Consider the following 24,854-nt stretch of genomic DNA (forward strand, 5'->3'; position numbering starts at 1 on the left):
GAGACTGCAAGATTCTATCCCTGAGGAACGCGCCTCTATCAAATCGTCAGAGACCGGAGACACTGTAAGAGACGACTCATCACGACAGTTATTTCTGTGGACTGCCAACGCGCAGAGACACACAGCGACATCTCCCATGCCCTCACAGATTATCACTGCACTCTCTATCTAGCAGATCAACGGCGTGACAATGAGGACACCCTGCACGACCTGCCACCCTCGGGTAGGGCGCAAGTCGGAGCCACATTCTTGGAGGCCATCACGTGGGAACAAATGCACATGGCCCTCTCGCGGGGCGCGATAAAGAAATCAGTTGGACCTTATAATACTCCTGTCTGCTACTGCTATACCATAACCTTAAAGTAGGAGGCAGGTCGTGAAATATAATTATCTAGTAAAAACAATTATGGTATAAAGCAACAGAGCAGTGTTACCCTCTGAGAGGAATTTTGATATGTTGACCGTGTTGTACCTAACGGAGGTGGCTTATCGGAAGTGAAAGTCAGAATTACGTAAATATTTGAACAGTAACAAACAAAATTTTGCCTAGCTATACTGTTTATAGAATAGGGAAAACGGTCGCCAGCATAATTAGGCAAGAGAAAGATTACCGTTCTCGTTTAAGGAAGTAGATACAAGTAACTATAACGGATCAACACAACCTATACTTGGCCACACGTGAGTGCAATAAACTCTGACACATACATATGTTTACGTTAAGATTGAAGCTAACAACTGGAGCAGCACAAACTATTTGAAAAATTATAACAGATACCGATACACACTATTACTTTCAGGGCTTACACAAAGTGAATGGTCTTTATAACATTACTATTAATATGCACTTCTAATACACAAGAGAGACAAACACTTAGCAAACATGAGTATATAACGTTTCACAACTGCAGCTTTCTCACTTTTACTACAGCGAAACACAATGTTGACAAAATTGCAAGAAACTGACTCACCTTTTAGAATTTACTACAGACAACAATGTGATCAGTTGCTTTATAAGCCTCAGTCTTAAGAACTTTTAATTTTGAAGTTAGCAACAGCAGTTTAATAAGCAGTTTTAATAGGAATATTTTCAGCAAACAACATTTACTTTAACTCACTCTCTTGCCACATTAATTTTAACTTTCTTTTTTTTTACTATGTTGAAGAGGCATTAATGAACAAAATATTGGGCTTTAATGTTCTTTTAGTAAGGACACTCGGATATCACTTTAGCTCAAACGGAAAGGAACCTGAGAGGTGTTATGATGAGGAAAAAAAATCAGTGTAGGTACATAAATTCAGATAAAATTTACCTTATATTTGAGCACACTAACACATCCATTAAGCTGATCCTTCACTGTACATCATTGTAGTATTCCGATGTAATTATTGCGCAATGTGGTGGCAACTGCATGTTGTTAGGTGGAATTGCAGGTAGAAATGCTGGACTCTGTCATTTCTTGGTGGCGATGATTGATACCAATCCCAGAATATTTCCAGCAATTTATCCATTCTTCCGAGGCATTGGAAAGCGGCAGGAAAAGCCTCTCTCGGAACCAGCACAATATGCATCTTTTACATGGCAGTGCACATATAGACATTTCTACAAAAAATTATTCACTCAGAAATTACAATTATATATAGTAAGTTTTGTTCCCTCCAAATGGGACAAAGAATATAAATGACAGTTATGCTACACAGCATACAATCAAATCATGACATCAAAGTTTTAACAAAGAAAGGAGTATACAGTTTTGTGTTATCTATTCAAACAAACACATTTACAGAAGCACGGCAATGTAACATTAAATGAAACAAAAGCAAAATAAATCAGCACAGCATTAGAGCTATGGTGTTACACATGCCCCATGTTTCGTTGAAGTTTCCCGTAAGGGATACTTCAAGGAACCATCTATAACACCTAAGTGGTGTTGGCTACAGAAAAAAAAATTATACCATCCAACTTCAGTTGGGAGAAAAAAATACACATATTACAGACATACAGTATATACTAAGAAATTTCCTACATATCTTTTCCAAAACATTTTCAAAGTAAGACATTTACAGTAATTTTCATATTCACACTAGTTTAAGGAAATTAATTTTCATCATTACTCAAGATCTCTTTAAGCATGTTCATTTCATACATACCCAGTTCAAATAATACACAAACAGTACACAAAATAATTGGCGCATTAGCAGAATAGGTATAGCCTTCAGATAAAATAAAAGAAAATAAACACACATACAATAGCACAGAACATTTTAACTTAACAAAGCAGAAATTTGTCTTTCAATATTTTCAAAGAAAGTAAATATTCACAGACACTCAAAGATACTCATGGTCACAGTGCATTTTACAAGATTCAGCAATTCATGAAATATTGAAAATTTCAGTCTGCATCCACATATGCACAAATATTTACTCAAACAGTTATGAGAAGCTTTTCCAACTGACTCTCTAGATACCAAAGTAACTTTGCAATGTTTTTTCAAGTAATTAACTTTAAAGCTGCTCTTCATTAATAGTAGTCCAAAATGTTTGTTGCACATAAACACACTAACATATTCAGAACCTATCTTTAATCATCACTGCTGTGTTTTAAAACAAGACAGACCAAAACTTTAAGTTATTCCAGAAAAACTAGTATCGAAAACATCTACATCCATTTGAATAAGAATGCATATATATTTTATATTAATTTTTCACTGACTTCAATAAGAATAGTTAGTTCATAACACATTGATCAAAAACCTAACTCACTTCACTGCTTGCCTCAGCACTAGCAGTCCATGTTACACATTCTGCCCACTATTGGTTTGGCAGTCTTTATCTATAAACATTTAGGCACAAAAATACAATTTAGATTAAAAACACTAAAGAAAACACATTTTTAAATTAATTCACTGCCCCATCCTCTAGGTTTGGCAGTTCGTGACCACTTATCAACTTCTTGCCCCACAATGGCTAATCCTTTGGCTACTTCTCAACACAGCATATTTGGTAGCCCTCAACTTCAGGACCACAGCATTTTTGTTGTTTTGTCTTGTTTTGCTGCCCAACAATATATTTTTGAGCAGTTTATTGTCATCATCTCCAGGCTTTTTCATCTTTATGTCACATCTTTGGTAAAATTTGCTCTAATGGTATAAAACATAAAACCTGCAACTTTGAAACAGCAATCAGACGCTGGTAATATTAAATTTTTCTTTACACCACGACAAAATCAGGCAATATACACATTAATAAAATAAATTTTAAATGACATTTTTGGTATAATGACAATGTTCAGGAGTTATTTGAGAGCCCCAGATTTATGGTTTTTCTCCCCACTTTCTTACTCATCAACATTTCTTTCAAAGTCAGTATTTAGTTTAATTATTTTTCCACGCATTTAGGTCATCAGATATGTCAAGCTCAGAACAATAATTTTACATCCTACTGCAAGTGATTCCTGCCAACATTTTGTGACACTAAACACATACATCTCACATCTACTTTCCAGGCATTGGTCAGGTTTATCTCTTCAATTTTAAACACACATAAAGTTTTTCAACATCATAATTATCCTTTTTTTTCAGAAACATTTACATTTAGTCATATTATGGCATTCATATACCTTTTTTTCAGTAACCTATTCTTTTCTCATCTATAATTCTCTTTCCAATTACTTTTCCATTACATATTTTCTTTTACAATACCTACTATGCTTCCATTACTCTTGGTCATTTTCTAGTGTACCCAATTTAATTATTCATTTACTTGTCCACAAACAATACACAGTATCTTACATTATTTCCACACTTTTCAGTTTATTCTAATAGAGAAGAAGGAAAGAAGATAGTAAAAGTTCTGAATGATGAAGAGGAAGGTTGCCAACACGAAAAGAAACGGAAGTAGTGCTGGCAACGACTCGGGTCCCTGGTGCTCGTCAGGCACCTGACAATGCAAAGAGTGCATGTCCCCTGAGGCTTAACACCCTCATCTGAGGACATGTACCTTTAAATGCATAACATGGTGCAAACATAAGCCCTTTCTGGTCTTTAAGTATATTAGAAATTAATTATTATCTTGTGGAGTACTTTGCACTATCATTAAGCTGCCATAAGCATCATTATTCATAAAGTTTTAAGGTTTGCCACACTACATGCACCTATCTTCATAATTAGGCTGGCAACAATAAGTATCCAATTAAAAATAAACAGTTCCCAAGCAAAATAAATAATAAAATAAAGAACAAACTGCCCCAGGTCTCAAGATCAACAAAACAATAATTCACTTTCAGGTAACACTTAGATACAACAATGATACTAAAGTCATGCATAATATTAATAATATATACAAATACAGCATCCTGCCCCCAGTCTCTTTATTAACTAGGCAGTCTTTTAGAGTTCATAAAACAGTCACTTAAGTCTGGTGGCTTTTTAGGCCTCCTATTTTCTACATCTTTCACTAACCTATCCAGATCTTGCCAACGTTTTGTTTCATCAGGTGGCTTTTTAGGTTTTGAAATTTCAAAGTCTTTAGCAAGATACAATATCTCCTGTCATGCTATTATTTTATAAGATGGTCCTTTTTGTTCCTGTAATTCACACTCAGTTAAAACATTTATTAAAGCTTACCCCAGTATACTATCATCTGGAGGTTCCTGGAAATTATGCCCTTGTGTTACAATACTGAACATTTCCTTCGGTTTTGGCCCATTTTCACTTTCTGTATCTTGCTTTGGTAAAATGTCACTAATTTTCTCATACCCTCTTTCAGTAAAAGTATATTCGCTTTCGTTTACACCTCAGAATTCATCTTCACTGGAGTCATCACTACTCCCTTCCTCACCATCAGATTCACTTAAGTACGTGACTTTTAAACAATAGGGAAAGTTAGTATATTCATTCTTATCTGTATTCGTATACCCTTCATCACCTGAACTATCATTGATTTCATTTTCGTCATCATATTCGAGCAGGAAAGCAACTTTTAGACAGTGGAGCAGATTATCACTAGATGTTTCAGCCACTTCGTTTTTCGACTCATTTTCTACACAATGCACATCGTTTGGACAGTTAGGCACTTCAGATATATCACTTTGAACGATTTCAGCCTTAACTTCATACTTAGTATAATCGTCATATATTTCGATAACTTTCATTTCATTTTCCCCTTTGTTATCATTCTCAGGTAATCGTGCGAAATTTCTACTAGGCCCTTCTGCATTAGAAACACGAAACACCTTTCCATCAACAATAACTTCACCTGCACTGCTTATAATGTCATGATTACTGACGTCTTCCTCTACATCATTTTCACCTATTATTAATTCTGCACACGTCTTTTGCGTGGCATATTCTACCTCCCTTTCCTCTTTATTGATCATAACCTCTCCCACCTCTACGTCTTTTATCTCACAAACATCAGTAACAGTACAAATATTTTCCTTTTCACTCGCCTTTTCTGGCTCCCTTTCTTTCTTTAATAATGTCTCTTCGCACGATTCCGAAACTAAGTTATCTTTATCATATGACATACTAACTTTATTTTCATTTTTACATTCGTCTACTACTGAAACCGGCCAACGGAAGTGTCCGATCCCGCCTCTTCTGTTTCTCTCTACGGCAGCCATCTTGTTCTGACGTCTGCCATTTGTATGTGCTGCCAAGTGCAATGTACGCTGCTCCGGCAACCGCTGCCCCGAGCACAAACGGTCACGTGACTTCGCACTGGGAACGCCACTATGTATCACTCCGCGCACGTCTTCCACTGGCGCGTCCTTAACCTTCCTGCCCCGTAGTTCACATCTTTCCTTCTCGAATTTATTATATGACATCTTTTCTTTGGGCCCAAAACCGGTCTCCGCGTGAATCCGGCCCGTAACACACGCGGTTTTCAGTTTTCCCTTTCGTCTCTAGCTTGGAAATTCCGCGCCATTTATCCTCTGCCGCGCGTAGTATAAATTCCCCTGCCTCTCGCACGACCTCTTTGAATCGTGTTTGCACGAAATCTATCGTTTTCAGGTCGTTCACTTTGGTCATTACTTTCTCGCGAATAATTGTTGTTATTATGGGGACGGGACTCGCGATTTCTTCGTCAGTGATCTTCATCTACCCTTTCCAAAAAGGCAGAAAAACATTTATGGGTACTCCCAACATATCGTTTAGAATCCTCAGGTAGTTTCTGCCAAAGAACCCAAACGATCTCGGCTTCAGTCCTTCTAGCCTTCAAATGTATCAGTTTTCTGTACCATGATTCGCAGAATTCTTTCATGGTTTGCCTACCTCTGACATCATACAGTCTGGCCATTAGAAACTCACGCCACAACTGGTCTTGTTTCTGTTCTGACCAGTATTCGTCAATAAATTTTTGTTTAAAGCTTTCAAAGGACATATGGTTTGTGTCTAGATTCAACCCCCACCTTTTTGCTTCTCCCGTTAATGCACTGATCACAACATTGATTTTTTCCTGGTCGGACAAATATTCAGGAAAATTTCTTTCGCAATTCTTTACAAAGTCTAGGGGGTGCCATCCGTTATGTCTTTTCGCAGGGTCGAATTTTTCTTCGCCCTCTAATATTTTACTGAAAGGCATTTTTTCAGTAAAATGTGTAGGTCCTGATTGTATTTTTTCTTTCCAAGTCATACATTTTGCCTTGGATTTGTGAAGTGTTATGTTCACACTTCTTTTTGCAAGTAACAATCTGTTAGGTTAATTCTCTACTTGTTTCTGTTACAGATTGTTTAATCTGTGCAAATTCCACGTTACATTCTGTTTGTATTTCGGATTTAATACCGAATACTTTTTCATCCACTTTAGTACAGACTAAGGGTTCTATTTGATCTTGAATTTTAATTACTTCAATGTCAAATCTTTCGTTAATGTCATCAATCTGTCCTTGTATGTTGGCAATATTGCCATTGATGACAATAATTTCGCTTTTAAGGTTTTTAATTTCATTACTCACAATGTCTACTTTTACATCAACCTTCTCAATCTCTTTACTAAGATTCTTGCCTTGCTCTTGCATTTGTTTACTAATATCACTACCCTGTGTTGCAATTAGCTGTCTTTGTTCTACATTTTGTTGCCCCAGTGCTGCGATTTGTGCATTAATATTGCCACTGTGTGCTGTAATTTGTGCCTTAATATTGTCATTTTGCGCTGCAAATTGCGCAGACAGTATTCTAAGTAAATCAGTCCGATGTGGTGTCTTTTCACTTTTGGTTTCTACCGCATTTTCGGGTTCGAATCCTACTTCCCTCTCAGTTTCTGGTGATTCGAACATATCCCGCGATTCATTAACATAGCCACTGCCTTCCACAACATCGCTCATATTGTCTTCCTTAGTACGAGCGACATTCATAGCTTCTATCTGTTTATTGACATCGGTGTGGTACCATACGTAATTTAACTCGTGCGTAATGCCATCTGTTGGTGTGCTGCCTCAACTGCTCTCGATTGCATTCTGTTCTCGCGTGTCTAGATTTATTTCTAGTTTCCTGTCCATTTTAGCTATTATTAAGTACTGATACCTTTAATTTTCAATTTAAGCTGAACTTTCATAACCGTTCTGTCAAATAATGTACAGGTTCGTGCCGGTGGACGTTTTATGTTCACTCTATGTTTGTAAAATGCTAACTACTTATAATTTTTTCCGTCTGTAGGTGCAAACTGAACAACGTCCTGTCACGCGGCGCCACGTATAACACTCCTGTCTGCTACTGCTATACCATAACCTTAAAGTAGGACGCAGGTCGTGAAATATTATTATCTAGTAAAAACAATTATGGTATAAAGCAACAGAGCAGCGTTACCCTCTGAGAGGAATTTTGATATGTTGACCGTGTTGTACCTAACGGAGGTGGCTTATCGGAAGTGAAAGTCAGAATTACGTAAATATTTGAACAGTAACAAACAAAATTTTGCCTAGCTATACTGTTTATAGAATCGGGAAAACGGTTGCCAGCATAATTAGGCAAGAGAAAGATTACCGTTCTCGTTTAAGGAAGTAGATACAAGTAACTATAACGGATCAACACAACCTATACTTGGCCACACGTGAGTGCAATAAACTCTGACACATACATATGTTTACGTTAAGATTGAAGCTAACAACTGGAGCAGCACAAACTATTTGCAAAATTATAACAGATACCGAAACACGCTATTACTTTCAGGGCTTACACAAAGTGAATGGTCTTTATAACATTACTATTAATATACACTTCTAATACACAAGAGAGACAAACACTTAGCAAACATGAGTATATAACGTTTCACAACTGCAGCTTCTCACTTTTACTACAGCGAAACACAATGTTGACAAAATTGCAAGAAACTGACTCACCTTTTAGAATTTACTACAGACAACAATGTGATCAGTTGCTTTATAAGCCTCAGTCTTAAGAACTTTTAATTTTGAAGTTAGCAACAGCAGTTTAATAAGCAGTTTTAATAGGAATATTTTCAGCAAACAACATTTACTTTAACTCACTCTCTTGCCACATTAATTTTAACTTTCTTTTTTTTTTCTATGTTGAAGAGGCATTAATGAACAAAATATTGGGCTTTAATGTTCTTTTAGTAAGGACACTCGGATATCACTTTAGCTCAAACGGAAAGGAACCTGAGAGGTGTTATGATGAGGAAAAAAAATCAGTGTAGGTACATAAATTCAGATAAAATTTACCTTATATTTGAGCACACTAACACATCCATTAAGCTGATCCTTCACTGTACATCATTGTAGTATTCCGATGTAATTATTGCGCAATGTGGTGGCAACTGCATGTTGTTAGGTGGAATTGCAGGTAGAAATGCTGGACTCTGTCATTTCTTGGTGGCGATGATTGATACCAATCCCAGAATATTTCCAGCAATTTATCCATTCTTCCGAGGCATTGGAAAGCGGCAGGAAAAGCTTCTCTCGGAACCAGCACAATATGCATCTTTTACATGGCAGTGCACGGACTCGTAGCTCGTCCCCGACTGACTATCAGTTCCACCTTTTCGTCCTAGGCCAACCACAATTTGCGCACGCTACACAGTTCAGTTCGCAAGGGGAACCACTACACCTTTTACATACAAACTAACTAAGAACCCTAAGTGAGGATCAGCAGTTTACATAACAGGAAACAATCATTTTAAACAAAACAGAACATTTGCACATATAGACATTTCTACAAAAAATTATCCACACAGAAATTACAATTATATATAGTAAGGTTTGATCCCTCCAAATGGGACAAAGAATGTAAATGACAGTTATGCTACACAGCATACAATCAAATCATGACATCAAAGTTTTAACAAAGAAAGGAGTATACAGTTTTGTGTTATCTATTCAAACAAACACATTTACAGAAGCACAGCAATGTAACATTAAATGAAACAAAAGCAAAATAAATCAGCATAGCATTAGAGGTATGGTGTTACAACCTGATGGTCTTCCGCTTGAATTTTATAGCACCTTTTCTGACCTGAAATTTGCGGCAGATGTGCTGCTAACTCCTGCATTCGGACTTCCGCATCCCCCCCTCCCCTCCCGCGAACTTTTGGTGGGCATGATCATCCCTGTGCCAAAAGAAACGGTTGGTGCAGACATCGGCCATTGACGTTATTGAATTCAGATTACAAGCCGTTCGCCCGCATTCTTCATCCTCGTCTCCTCGTTATTGTCAAAGATGCCATTCATGCCGACCAAACATGTCTGGGAGGTGGCAGTAACATACAGACGGCGTTAAGCTCTTATACAGATGTGGTGGCGCTCATGTCAGCATGCCGCTTAGAACGCGCCCTCGTGGCGGTTGACCTAGACCACCACCACCGAGTTGAGCACCTTTTTCTGCAGGTGGTCTTAGAGAAGATGGGACTGTCCCCGATATCGGCAGGTGTGGTTCTCCGTCTCATCCACGGAGCCCCTTCCACAGTTTTGGTCAATGGCTACCGCTCGCCACTGTTTACTATTGAGCGCTCAGTGCGACAAGGATGCCCTCCGTCAGCCTTTCTCTTCGCCGTCGCCCTCGAGCCTGCACTTCATGGTCTACGACAGCGTTTGGAGGGCATTCGCCTCCACGACGTGCATTTTAAATGTTGTGCCGATGCGGACGATGTGGTATTCTTGACGAGGTGGGCAGAAGATATAAGTACAGCGATCGCGTGGCTTCATCAATACGGAGAGGTGGCTGGGAGTCATATCAACCTGCGAAAGTCACACTACATCGATGTTTGCAGAGGACTGCATCTGAGTACGCCAGTGCCCATTACCAAAGTCCCGGCGATGAAGTGTTTCGGAGTGACCTTCCATGGGAACATGCAGCGTACAGCAGCAGCTACGTGTCGCAGACTACTTAATGTGATACGCACGCAAGTTCGTCTCCATAACTTTGGAGCAATTGACTTGATCAGGCGGGTACATTTTCTCAACGTTTATCTCGCTCCGAAACTTAATCATTTCACACAAATACCTCCGATGGCCGCTAAGGTGTTTACCAATTTCCAGGCGGCCTTCGGTCATTTTGTCAGCGAGGGTACTGTTCCGAGACGCTAGCTTTGCTCACACATGCAGGTGGCATTGGAATGATAAACGTGCAGAACAGGGCGCGCGCTCCCTTCCTGAGGACTTAGCATCGCCTACGTACTTCAGACAAGAACACCCTCCCTGGTACAGTGATTCAGGAGGCGGTGCCTCAGTCATATTTATGATACCAGATTCTTCCGGTATTAACGTGTCTTGTCAGAATGAATATCAATGTTGGCATCTAAACAGACTTCTCTTAGGAATGAAATAAGGATTTAGTGTCATTGTTCTAACAGTACAGAATACACTTGGGCGTGCAAGGAAGAATGAGAAACCAGTAGCCAACCGAGGTGGTTCCGGGAAGACGTAGATTGGATTTTGTACGACGTCGATTTGATTTTGTACATCCATCCTTATGGTTGGTGGTTTGAGGGACTTCGGCCATTCACGTATGTAATAAAATGGAGCACCTACAACTTTTCTTATACGTGTTATTCATTATAAGGCTACCAGTTCCTGTGCTTCAGCGCACCATCTTTAGGCCTTAGCTGAATCTTAGGGTGATAACTTCAATCGTGCAAGCGATTCATCAGTGGGCAACATCTGGTTTCAGCAGACTACCTGTAACAACGATGTTGTGTCTCCAACCATCAACTACCAACTGACAGAGTAAGTTGGTAGTTTTATTTCCACATTATTTAGACTGAAATTTATGATGATTTCAATTAATTGTGCCAGTCAGCTCCCTTTGCATGGTACAGACACCATACAATTATTTGTTGTGACTCTCCTGCGTTTCTCGACGACACTGTCTAACTGTCTCAAAAATTTCTAGACGACCGTCTTTAATTTCTTCTAAAATTTTGAATACTGACTACTAGAAGTCTATACCTATTTTAAATGTTTGCTTCACGATTGTAGAAGTTATCAACAGAGTTCCCAAATTGTTTTTATTCACTTCTAGACGACCTTGCTTTCAGGTTTGTACATAGGGCTGCACTGGGATCATCTGACGCACTCATTGTATTTTTGCTGCGCGGAGTTATCGGATTCCGTCGATGGTTACGTTGAATTCAGCGTTCAGGAGTGCGAGCCACACGTCCGCTGGTTCCAACATGCCTTCTTTTCCTCCAGTGGTGAGCCTACCTTCAAATGGTTCAAATGGCTCTGAGCACTATGGGACTTAACTTCGGAGGTCATCAGTCCCCTGGAACGTAGAACTACTTAAACCTAACTAACCTAAGGACATCATACACATCCATGCCCGAGGCAGGATTCGAACCTGCGACCGTAGCGGTCGCGCGGTTACAGACTGTAGCGCCTAGAACTGCTCGGCCACCACGGCCGGCGAGCCTACCTTCATTAGCATCTATTATGTTAGTTCTGGAGTAGCATCCAGGACTGGTTGATGTGTCTTCGACTGACAAAAATTTGCCAAAATCACACTTGAACGCTATTAATTGAAATTTTTGAATGAAGCCCCGTCACGTCAATATTTAGAATTCGCCTTTGCCTATCAACGATCTGTAGCAGTAGTTAACCGTGTAATAGGAAGCATTCTCCGCGTCCTAACTGGTGGGCGATCGACACCAAGGTGGCGCGTTGCCGTCTATACAAGCTTTGTCACTTAGGTCGCTGTTGGCGTCAGCGATAAACCTTCACTTATTCCTGGTACCATAATCTGAGCACGCGGTATCATGTATTAGTATCCTCTACAACGTATTTTATTAATAGGGCGTGCGGAACTTATAGACAATTAATTGCACTTAAGGATACTATAACTTTTCTCTAGCACAGTATGTAATGCCTCGCAAGCTTCCACAACTCGCGCTAGACGACCTGCTCCATCGTTGACAACTGCTGTGCAAACCATTTATTCAATTTCTGAAACGTTGTCGGGCATCCAGCCGGCCGCTGTCGTGCAGATGGTGCAATTTGACCTGTGACCATCACTGAGAAACCCTGGCGGCTGTTCGTACTGGGCGCCATTTATGTCACATTAATCCAGATGTGAAAGCGCTGTAGTCTTGACTGAGGATGGTGTGAATGTCAAGAAATCGATCTCACTGCGTTTATTTATTCATGTGAGGCTCGCTAAAATACACATACGGTACTGAAATGTGCAGTAGCACCACTGGTCGACAAGAACAAGGTAGGCCAAAAGTCACAAATGGGCAGCAACTGAACAATTTCTTGTTGTCAGTTTGCAGTGATAATCAACAGACTTCAAGACTAACTATGGTCCATTTCATGTCCTTCATCTACCAGAATCTGGAATAAAAGAGAGGAAAAAAGAATAAAATAAATATTATTCCCTCATAACCTCTTTGTGGCTTTTGGCTCATCCTGCAATTATATTTATGTGAGTGGTATGGGTCTAGCGATTATTCGCGAAACAATCGCCAGAAACATATAAATTACATCAAAGTCGTCTTCATGTGTTAAAATTATTCATTTCTGAAATATACTGTGAAAGCTTCCCCCCTCTTCAGTTAATGTGTGTGAGAATATATCTAGCTGGAAATGTTTAAATGGTAATGGATAACGACTTTGGAGAGCAAGCATGAGACCCAGTGGTTTCTTTCATAATTCTCGATAAATTTTCCATAAATTTAATCAGACAAAGAAAGGGAACAACATTCTCTGCATGTTGGTCCAAAAGATGGCTCCTCTTTAACAGCTCCTAGTATTGTCAGGGGACGTTTGTGGACAAGTGTACTGATATGAGACTGATGAAAATTAAAACACAAATCTTTAACTGATTTGAAGTTATTAGCATTTGTGATCTATATAATTTGCCTTGTCTTCTGGGGTACCCAACACTGAACGATTCAGAGCAAGATTAAATTCGCCCTAAGGCACCACTAAATTTAATTGATCGAACGTTACAGGGCTTCCAGGAGTCGAATTTTGAGATGTAGTCCGATATAAGGAACTCTGGGGATTATGGGATTTCCTATTTTCACGATTACACGTGGACACTTATGTACTCTATCAGACGAGGTCATGTTTTCAATGACATTATGGGAGGAAATGCTCTAAAGACAGGCGGATGAACCGCAAAACGCGATTACGCAGTGAGCTCAACGAGAGCAGAGAGACTGCATGCATCGAGGAACATAACGAAAAATGTCACTTAACGAGCGGGATTTTCCAGTTTGACAACAGGTAAATGAAGTCTAGGCTTATTCAGAACCACGTGGTTACCTGTAAAGCTTCCACGAGTGGATCATAGTGGCCGTTCCGGCTGCACTACAGAAAAAGAACAAACCGCCAAAATAACTAATTATAGCGCCACACGACGACCACAACTCATTATGTTCTACAGACGTTAAACTAACCATCTGTGAGATGCACCACACTTAAAACTACTCTCCAAGTCGCGGGAGGCAACGCAAAATACCAGTCTTGTTACTGGCGGCAGTTCAGTTTAACCACTTTTTATACTGCAATTTAATCACTTTTTATACTGCATCATTACTTATTTTACGCGCCGTCATTACGTGATGGGGAGACTCATTCTTATCATCTAAATACGTGACGGCCGATCGAAATGATGGCCAGATAGTGAATATTGATCCCAAGAAAACTCATCTCCATCTACGTGTTTACTCTGCTATTCACAATAAAGTGCCTGGCAGAACCACCTTCAAGCGGTTTCTCTACCGTTCCACTCTCGAAGATCATTTCTCCCTATTTAGGTGGGTGCCAACTGAATGTTTTCGCAATGTGAGGAGAAAACTGGTGACTGAAATTTCATGGGATGATTCCTTCGAAACGGAAAACGCCTTTGTTTTAATATTTGCTCCTCCACGTATCATCTCTGTGGCACTATCTCTCTTACTTCGGGATAATACAAAACGAGCTGCCCTTCTTTGTATTTTTTCGTTGTTATCCGTTAGTCCCGTATGATGCGGATCCCACACTGCCCAGCAATACTCCAGAATGGGGCGGACAAGCGTGGTGTAAGCAGTCTCCTCAGGAGACCTGTTGCACATTCTAAGTGTTCTGCCAATAAACCGCAGTCTTTGGGTGGCTCTACGCACAACATTTTCTATGTGATCGTTCAAATTTAGGGTATTTGTAACTGTAAACCCTAAGCGTTTAGTTGAACTTACAGCCTTCAGATTTGTGTGACTTATCGCGCAATCGAAATTTTGCGGATTTCTTTTAGTACTTAAGTGAATGTTGTTGTTGTGGTCTTCAGTCCTGAGACTGGTTTGATGCAGCTCTCCATGCTACTCTATCCTGTGCAAGCTTCTTCATCTCCCAGTACCTACTGCAACCTACATCCTTCTGAATCTGCTAGGTGTATTCATCTCTTGGTCTCCCTCTACGATTTTTACCCTCCACGCTGCCCTCCAATACTAAATTGGTGATCCCTTGATGCCTCAGAACATGCCCTACCAACCGATCCCTTCTTCTAGTCAAGTTTTGCCACAAACTTCTCTGCTCCCTAATCCTATTGAAAACCTCCTCATTAGTTATGTGATCTACCCATCTAATCTTCAGCATTCTTCAGTAACTTATGTGAATAACTTTACACTTTTCTTTGTACAGGGTCAATTGCCACTTTTCGCACCATAAAATACCTTCTCTAAACCATTTTGCAATTAGTTTTCGATTTTTTAACTTTAAAAGACGGTTAATGAGTGCATCATCTGCAAGCAATCTAATAGTGCTACTCATATTGTCTCCTATGTCTTTAATATAGAAAAGGAGCAATACAGGGCCTATAACACTTCCATGGGGAATGCCAGATATTACTGTATTTCTGTTTTGCTCGATGAGTTTCCATCTGTTACTACGAACAGTGACCTTCCTGACAGGAAATCACGTATCCAGTCGTACCACTGAGGCGATATTCCATGGGCACGCAGTTTGGTTAGAAGACGCTTGTGAGGAACGGTGTCGAAAATCTTCTGGAAATCTAAAAATGTGGAATCAGTTTCACATCCCCTGTCGATAGCACTCATTACTTCATGAGTATAAAGAGCTATGTGTGTTTCGTAAGAATACTATTTTCTGAATGTGTGCTGACTACGTGTCAATAAATAGTTTTCTTCGAGGTATTTCATAATGTTCGAATACAGTTCATGTCCGAAAACAATACTGCAAATCGACGTTAGTGATATGGGCCTGTAATTCAACAGATTTCTCCTACTTCTCTTCTTGGGTATTGGTGTGACTTGAGCAATTTTCCATTCTTTAGTTACGGAACTTTCTATGAGCGAGAGGTTGTATATAATTTCTAAATATGGAGCTATTGTGTCAGCATACTCTGTGAGGAACATGACTGGTATACAGTCTGGACCGGAAGACTTGCTTTTATTAAGTTAAGCTGCTTTGCGACAGGGAGGATACTTACTTCTAATTTTTCTCAGAGTAATATCAAACACGCCCGCCCGGCTAGCCGCGCGGTCCGACACGCTGCTTCCCGAGGGGGAAGGCGTGCTTGTCCCCGGCACGAACCCGCTCGGCGGATTAGTGTCGAGGTCCGGTGTGGCGGCCAGCCTGTGGATGGTTTTTAAGGCGGTTTTCCATCTACCTCGGCGAATGCGTGCTGGCTCCCATTATTCCGCTTCAGTTACACTGTCGGCGATAGCTTCCTAAACACCGTTTCCATGTACGCGTATACCATAATTATTCTACCACACAAACATTTGGGGTTACACTTGTCTAGAATGGGACATTCCTGGGAGGTGGAAAGGGGTGGGGGGAGGGGTGTGAGTCAACTGGGGCTCGAAGCGCACAATAACCCTGTGCTCGGAGTGGGGCGGCGGTGATGTGGGTTAACTGCAGTGGCCTCTTGGGTGGTTGTGAACCACTGACGCCTACGGCAGGACGAACGCTCTCCGTCGTTTCTCGGTCCGCGGTTTAATACTCACACACACACAATAGCAGACACGACGAATGCATCTCAATATTCTATAGAGTGAACAGAAATCACCCAATGTAGGTGTACCTGCTTCTTACAGAGTACACACGTGATGGTACTAGACCATCGATCTTATAAATTCCATCTTAGGTTTTCTTTATGAAAATATCCTATAAATTAACACATGCTTTTCTAACGTGGCTCAGTGGTCAGCCCAGAACAAAGAGAGTGCATAATGCCGTCAGAAATTGTGCGAATAAAATCAGCAGTCCCACTTCTCGCGATATGCTCTAGGTACTGAAGACCTTTTCGTTAAGTGAATGTTCGCAAGTACAGCACAGCACCAAGCGGACGTGTCTCACCCTCGAAGCTCCGGAGCACAGTGTCCTCTTTTCCCTTGAGCCCTGTAGGCGAGGGGCGGAAATTCGTACCTGCTACCAACCGTGGACTGCACCACCAGCTTCCTCCTCTTGCAGCAGTGACCCTGCAAAGTTGGTGGCACAACTCACCACCTTTCTATCTCTTCCCAAGAATGAGCGACCGTTAGACGAGTCAGACTTCCAGAATTACTCAACATCCAGACTAGCACATGGAAAGATAAGGAAAGGGGACGAACCTGCATCATGATTAAATAAATAACACCACATTTTCATTCTCCCTTGCCCGATGATCTGAATGTTTAGTAATACACGAAAGAAGACACAATTATGAGAGACACTCAACACCACTGATGGCTGTTCATTATGTTATTACACAAATTAAACGAGATGTTAGGCGATAAACACGACAATTTAAGTGAAAGAGGGTGTAATTAGGTCTTTAGGTGATGTTAAAATGTAACTTGAGTCAAATATTGTGCTTCGGAACATATAAAACTTTTATAGTGATATCACGTATAAATGTCTACATTATATACATATGCACATTGGAAAATAAACATTAATGAATTCACAATATGGGAAACGCTTCTGGCCGGCCGGGATGGCCGAGCGGTTCTAGGCGCTACAGTCTGGATCGGTGCGACCGCTACGGACACAGGTTCGAATTCTGCCTCGGGCATGGATGTGTGTGACGTTTAGGTTTAAGTAGTTCTAAGTTCTACGGGACTGATGACCTCACAAGTTAAGTCCCATAGTGCTCAGAGCCATTTGAACCATTTTTTTGAAACGCTTCTGTCTACACATTTCGTCTCTGCGACCAAAAATGACTTGACGTTCCAACGTACACTTCACTCTGGGTACAATATTATTCCCATCCATTTCTTGAAATATTTCATGAACTGCCTGTACAGTACAAAAGAGTAAAGTACCATATTGAAAGATGTCCCTACACGGTTTACAGCATGTTGGGCCGCGTGCGACACTTGTTTCATGGAGCACAGCACAAACTCGTGGTCTCGGACGTCTTCGAGGTGAACTGCTGGACGAAGGCCGTTTCCGCGCACCACGGGCGGCGATGGCCTATCGCAGGGCGTCCGTCTGGGGAAAGCGGTGGGCGGCGAGGGCGGCGGCCTAGCCGGAGCGGCGGTGGCGGTGGGGGCCGTCCGGGAACAGGGATTACGCCCCCGCCCGCCTCCCTGCCCCCGCCTCCAGGCTTTCCTTTATACACACATTCCGCGCCGCCGAGCGCGGGAAGAGGCGCGAGATGAATGGAGGATCTCTCCCACCACACGGCCCCACACCACGCACGCGTGGTTCCCCAGAAAAGCTTTCTCTCCTTCCTCCCACACCCCTACACGGTTTTTTCTGTGGGCGTCAGGCCCCGTGATCGATCCCCGGCGCACACACCGGATGGAGCCGGAACGATAAAAAATGTATCGTATTCACGGCGTGAGATTTATGTGCTTCTGGAAGTTTCGCGGATGGTCCCAACGGCGGACCGACGTGTGGTCTGCCGTCCTGAGGTTGGGCTAGAGAGAGGGGGGGAGTGAGTGGGAGAGGTAGATAGAGAGAGAGAGAGGGAGAGATGTGGTTGGGGAAGCGGACAGCACACAGAGTGCCGGCGCCGTGCTAGGGTATGAGGGGGTCCCGGGTCCGCGAATATTGGATTCCGGGTCTGGCGCGCGGCGCTACGACGCAACTTGGGCTGTCATCTCGATTAAAACTTTGCCTCCCTCACCCCTCAACCCCCCACAAGGCCCACTGCACTGGCCCCAGCCACCGGCTCAGGTCAAGAATTTTAAAACTGGCCAACTTCGGCCGTAACCTCGGTGCACAGTGGCCCTCCGGATGGCAAAGACGTGAGCTCCCTGAGGAGTTTTACTGCCAGTAAATTGTTGCTGCCGGTGTTCCCCCCTCCTATAGCAGCGCGGCCGCGGCTGCCGGACTGGCTCGCCGGCCTCCGGAGCTAAGGAGTGCGCTAGCTGGCCCTTAAACTGTAATGTCTCAAACTTTCCTCCACCAATTTCTCACATTTATCTGTGCGCATAGTCCTCACTTTGCCTGCAATTTATCAGCAGGAGAGTGTCTTCTAGAGCAGCACGAAATTAATTAACTATGAGAAAATGTAGCATTAATTTGTCGTTTTTGTTCGTGTCACATACAACTTCAGGAAAATGCATTGATTTCTTTTGTAAACGTATCGTTCAAGAGAGCCTATATAAATATTTAGTTGTCGTTTTGTTATTTTGTTTTATACATCATGCCTGGGTGGACAGAAAACAAGAACAAAAGTAATGTTCGGATGATGCGTGATTACCAAGTAACGCAGCTGAATGAAACTTGGACCACACACAAAATGACCTGCTATAGTAAAGAAGGCAGCTCAAAGAAATACGTAATAAGATCAACAGAACTTATTCTTTGATTTAAAGACAGTAATAACGAAGTCTTTCGCGATGGCCCTGTTGTAAAAAACATTCTAGGATTTCATGCCGCGTTAATCCATGGTAAAACATCGTACTTTTGACTGTTATTTCCATAGTTTTCGTCAGGAGACGAAGACCGTGGAAGTGTTCGTCGAAAGCTCCAGGTTTTACCCTGAATTGATGCGTGACGAATTTCGAGAATGTTTCTTACAACAGTGTCTTCACGAAAGACTTCGTTGTTATTGTCTTTAAACCAAAGTCTAATTTCTCGAGGTTTTCGACGATCACGTCCATCGTCTTCGTCAGGAGCGACTGACTGCTAGCCACCACGATTTTCGACGGTCTCTGGACATTACGGAAGACGCGACATGGTTTTAATTTGAGCGTGTGATCACCACGGGCGGCAGTGCATGCTCTGCAATGTCCTTTCATGCTTGCCACGTGGTTGCTAAGCAGTTCTTGTGGTGCGGTGTTCCATTCCTCGACCAGCGCGACTGACAATTGCCGGCTGGTCGTTGGTGCATGTGGACTTGCTGCAATACATCTCTCCATCGCATCCCACACTTACTGGATGGAGTTTATCTCAGTCGAATAGGAAGGTCAGTCCATTCGCTACAACCCATCCCACACGAAATCGATGAGATTTAAGTCGGTGGAACGCGAAGTCAGTCCATTCGCTGCACCTTCTATCATTGCAAGAACTCCTCTACCTCTGCTATTCGATGCGCTTGCGCATTGTTATCCAAAGAAACGAAGCCAGGGCCAAATGAACCCGTATAAAGATGGACATGGGTCACTACGCCCATGAGCATTATGTCTCACCACATTATAACAAATTAAACACCACAACGATAATGTTCCACAATGTTTCCGGGTGAATTACGCGTTGACATATGTCCATGTATGAGGCTACTTGCACTTAAGTTGCTCGCATCCTTGAAGTGCGCGCGACTCTCGTTGGACCAGTCCCTATGCTCTTGTCACTATTGCAAATGGTGCGCCGACGTGCGAGTGTCATCAGTGCATACTGTAACGGTGGTCGGACGAAGAGCCCACCCACATCGAATCGCCATGCCAGTGTGGAGCGCAAGATCGCTTGCCTCGCAGTCGTGTTGGATATGGTCACAAGTGCACCCTCTGTTCGATGTGTGTCGCTTCTTGCCTGCTGCACAGTGCAGCGGTCGTCTGCTACTGTAGCCGGCCGTGGTCCACCAGTTCGGGCAGAAGTGCCTACACCACTCGAAGCGCTCCTAATGCACGTCACAGAACACTGTGAGCAATACCAGCCTTCTTCGGTACGCCAGTCACTCTTTTTCCTTTCAGTTTCTCGATGGCCCTAACACATCTGAAGCCATCCACATTTTGTAATGAAGAACACCACACACAGTCCAGAATAGCTGATCGCTCATTGACACACACTGTCTTTTCGGCTCCTGCAACTAGCTCGAATTGCGAGGCAGCCACATTTGGCGCCATAATCACGCTGACCTGACGCCATTTGATGTCCAGCATTCTGTGCACGAGTGGGAGACCTCTGCCAACATGCTTCTGTGTTTTCATTCCCTTCCACGAGTAGTGTTATGTTACTACCCCAGTCAAGTCCTTCAGTTTTGCCGAGCAGTGTATCATAACGTGTAATATTTACTTGTATAACAAGGATTTTATTCGTATCGCATGTGACTGTACGAAAATGTATTGATTTCGTTTCTAAACGTGTAGCTCTAACGAGCATATATATATATATATATATATATGACACTAGATCCAAATATTGGAAATCGATACCGGACAGCTGAGCGGTATGGCCTGACGATTACTGCATTACTGCTGACTTAAGGCATGGCTGGTGCGTTGGCTTTCGTGTGTTAGAATACGGATAAATATTTAAGTTAAATGTGCACCATATCAGCGTGACGTGCTGGAACGGAGTGATTACTACAGAGGAAACTATGTACTGTGCTGTCATTTCTGCATGAACTTCTTCAGTTTTCAACTGTGCGAGAGACGCATGTCTGAGCGCGGCTCCTAAGACGATGCACGATGTCAGGCTTGAACATTACCAGGACACTGCTTTCATGTGAGCAATCTTTGGACAGTGTCGTTCCGTTCAGTGAACTGTAACTATTTCAGGGTGTCACAAAATATATTGCACAAACATAGATTCTAAGAAAAAGGAAAAAAGGAAAGAAAGAAAAAAAAGACACATCACAAAGGAATTATTCGAGTGGGACCGTAATCTGTAGATACGATGTACATGTGCATACAAACGCATTTTTTTTTTTTTTTTTTTTTGAGGAACCTTGGATGATTCTGTCCCTTTTTCTTAATTTCCTTTTCATGAACTTACAGTCATCCAGTTAGTACACTGGAGGACGCTGGAATACCATTTACAAGATATACTTGAGTATCACATACATCACAGTGCCAATGTGCCTGGAGGTAAAGCCGTAGTTTCTTCGAAATTGACAGAGAAGAAATGAAAAATACCGAACCCAGTTTAATAGAGGTTAAATTACAAGAAAATACATTTTTTGGACTGTAATAAAACATTTATCAGTGGACGTTCCCAATTTCACTTTGAAAACAACAGGATTGATGTAGGTGAGGCTGCTGTAGTGAAGCTGTTGCAAATGACAGACGTGGAGCTGTGGCTGGTGGTAGGTCCTGTGTTCTCGGTGGCGCTGATGTGGAGCGTGGTGATGCTGGGAAACAGAACGTGCGACGTGTTTAGGGGGATGTAGGAGACACTCTAATGGTGACAAATGTGGGAAACATGGCAAGAGTTGCCGCGGATGAGGGGTATGGTGTAATTTAATATGCGGCTATGACAGTGGGACTTGTGTAGATAGTGGCTGAAGTGGTACGAGTAAAAAAAATCCACACTTTTCAAGATGGCAGTAAATATGAGTAATTTCAGATGCTGAGGAGGTGACACTATGGAGCTGACGATACAGTTCGAGTGCTGAAGAAATTGCTGGGTGACGGTCGTAGCTGGTGAGAAAACCGGCGATACGGACTAGACAAAGACGGTGTCCGCATGAGGAGGCTGAGACGAAAGCCGATGATAGCGGCAACACGACGACTGTGAGGGTAGCAGGAGGTGACGGCGTCGACGCGAAGACTGCACAGTTGATGGGCGATGACAGCAGCAGCGCAAAAGCTGACGACATCGGCGGCAGACGGCGATGTCGGGGATGTCGGTGGTGATACGGGACAATGGCAAGAATGTGTTTTCTGTTGGTGAATACAGTGTTGAGACTAGCGAAGGAGCTTCCTTTGACGATTGAAAGGAAAGTTGCAACTGTTATATGCCAAATTTACTCTGAAACTAAGGCACAACATATTTCGGAAGATTTTATGCTCAATCCTCTAGCTCCCGTACTTCATCACTCGGGCTGTATAATAATTGCAATCAGTATACATTTGGCTGTTCCTTTTATTGCCTCCTTCGCACGTCTCGTTTTAGTACAGTAGAGCAGGACTGCAAACTGAGAACCTACGAGCTCGCTAGCGTGAGATAAGTATCTTTTTTAAGAGGAGCTGTGTACCATAAAACGATCAAGGGCCAAGGCGAAGTCGCAGCTCCAGATGGCCAGACCGGCTTCGTGTCGCGTGTCCCACTCTTTCATGGCAGGATACAGGACAGGTTTTTCTGTCAAAAAATAGCAGCGCTGATTGTACAAGTTTTTTAGGAATATAACGAATATCTAACCAAGTGTGCCTTCCAAGAGGCTGGCGTGTTAATCGCTATTACCTCAGGAGCATTGCCACAAAATAACGTATGGTTTAAATTTCAGAATTCGGCTTTGTGAATGGATTTTACTGTTATTTTCCGTTGAGCATGCCCTTTCTCAGCCGTGGCTGCGTATCAACCACGTAGCAGGTCTGCTTGGAATTTGTACCGCGTAGTTGGCGAGATTTTCAGAATGGCTCCCCACTGCGTGGTTTTACTGGTTAAACACAGCATAAATTCGCGAGAGTAGGAGTGTGTTTAACATCTTTACCTGAGTTTCACCGGACAAAACTCGTAATGTCAAGCATAGCTGGACCGCGAGTTCCCTGCTGTGGCTAAATTCGCCAAATTACAGAGCACCCAGGAAGAGGACACTTCAGGATAGAAGCTTGAAGAGTGATGACTTCACTTTATACTTTTGAAGAGTAATTACTTCATCCTAGGAACTTGGAAGATGGGCCTTGCAGTCGCATAGAGAGACGTCCCCACTTGAGGAGTGGATGGGGAGGGAGAGATGAGCTCACCAGAGACCGCAGCCGCTGCTGCCGACGCCTTCCCAATTACCCTGGGAGCTTGCCGAAGTGGACCATCATTACGCTCGGCTATTCCATATGTATGTGGTATTAGTTCACTCACTTCATGTGTAAGTTAGTTGCTTTCAGTAGGCGCTTTGGCGATCTTACTGATGTTCGATCCCAGTGTGCAGCGTTCTTTCTCTGATCTATCAATCATGCTAACAGTCACCGGTCGTTTTCTTGTGTTATTCACATAATTTTGTGTCCATGCACTTGTACCAAGCTTTAAGTTCACCAGCAGAACCCCTTCTCCAAGGACTAAATGTTAAATTGTTTATATCGTTGGGTAACTCACATGTTTTACTTTTCGATAGCAAATCTGTTCGTTACAGTAACTACTTGATTCTGTTACAGAGTAGATGATGCTTTCTGTCATCAAAATGTCTATGTACTTACGTTGTGTGGTAACCATGATTGATTTTACCACCCGTAGTAATTACCATTCAGCAAGACGTTTCTGGTGCGTGACATTAGCATTTCCTTTGTACAGTTTGCATGATCATATGGGACGCATGCCATCTCTGTAAGTCACCAGAGATAGCACTACAGCATCAAAGGGGTATGCAAAACTTCAGAACCGTCATCCCATATAAGATGCTGCCAATTCCTGGAGAGGATTAATTTCCGAAATCCCCTCGATCTTCTGAGTTTCGTAGTCAAAATTTAATTTGAGTGATTGAAATTTTAACTGGAAAAATATGGACCAACACTTAATAATAAATGAACATCAAGAACTTAAATTAGTTGTCAGTTGCAAGAGCTTTCTTGATTTGCGGATATTCCTAGGGGAGGTTCGTGAGTAAAAGTTCATCTCGGAACTAAGTGTTTATCTTTGCAAATTTTCGGAGAAATATTGTCACGTAGAAGAAGGTGTAAGTAGATGACTGACAAACACTAACTTCACTTAACGAAGGTTTCTTCAGCACTTGCACTTACAAGAGCGCGGAGCAACCTGCCTCCGGCCAGAAGACATACAGTATATATACAGTGACAGAACATTCCAGTACACTGATTCTTCACATTTGCAGATACTTCTAGAATGTACTCGAACCGAATATAGAAATTAAAACTGTACAGTTCAGCTGAGTTTTGAACTCACGATCCACCATGCAAAAGTTTATTATCATCAGCACTACATCACGGTGTTACTCAGTTTTTTTCTGCGACATTGCTCCCTCCTTAAGCGAACAGCGTCTCGATGTTACGTCCTTCTAGTCCGGGAACGAGTCACCGGTCCTGCATACTCCGACTCCCGATGACTGATTCTCGCCCTGGCGGTGATCTTCTTAAAACTTCCTTTGCCACTAAAGCTGTTCGTCACCTTTCCGCTTGGTGTCTATCGCTGGAGTTT

Source organism: Schistocerca nitens, chromosome 4, assembly GCF_023898315.1.
Source record: "Schistocerca nitens isolate TAMUIC-IGC-003100 chromosome 4, iqSchNite1.1, whole genome shotgun sequence".
NCBI classification, from domain to species: Eukaryota; Metazoa; Arthropoda; class Insecta; order Orthoptera; family Acrididae; genus Schistocerca; species Schistocerca nitens.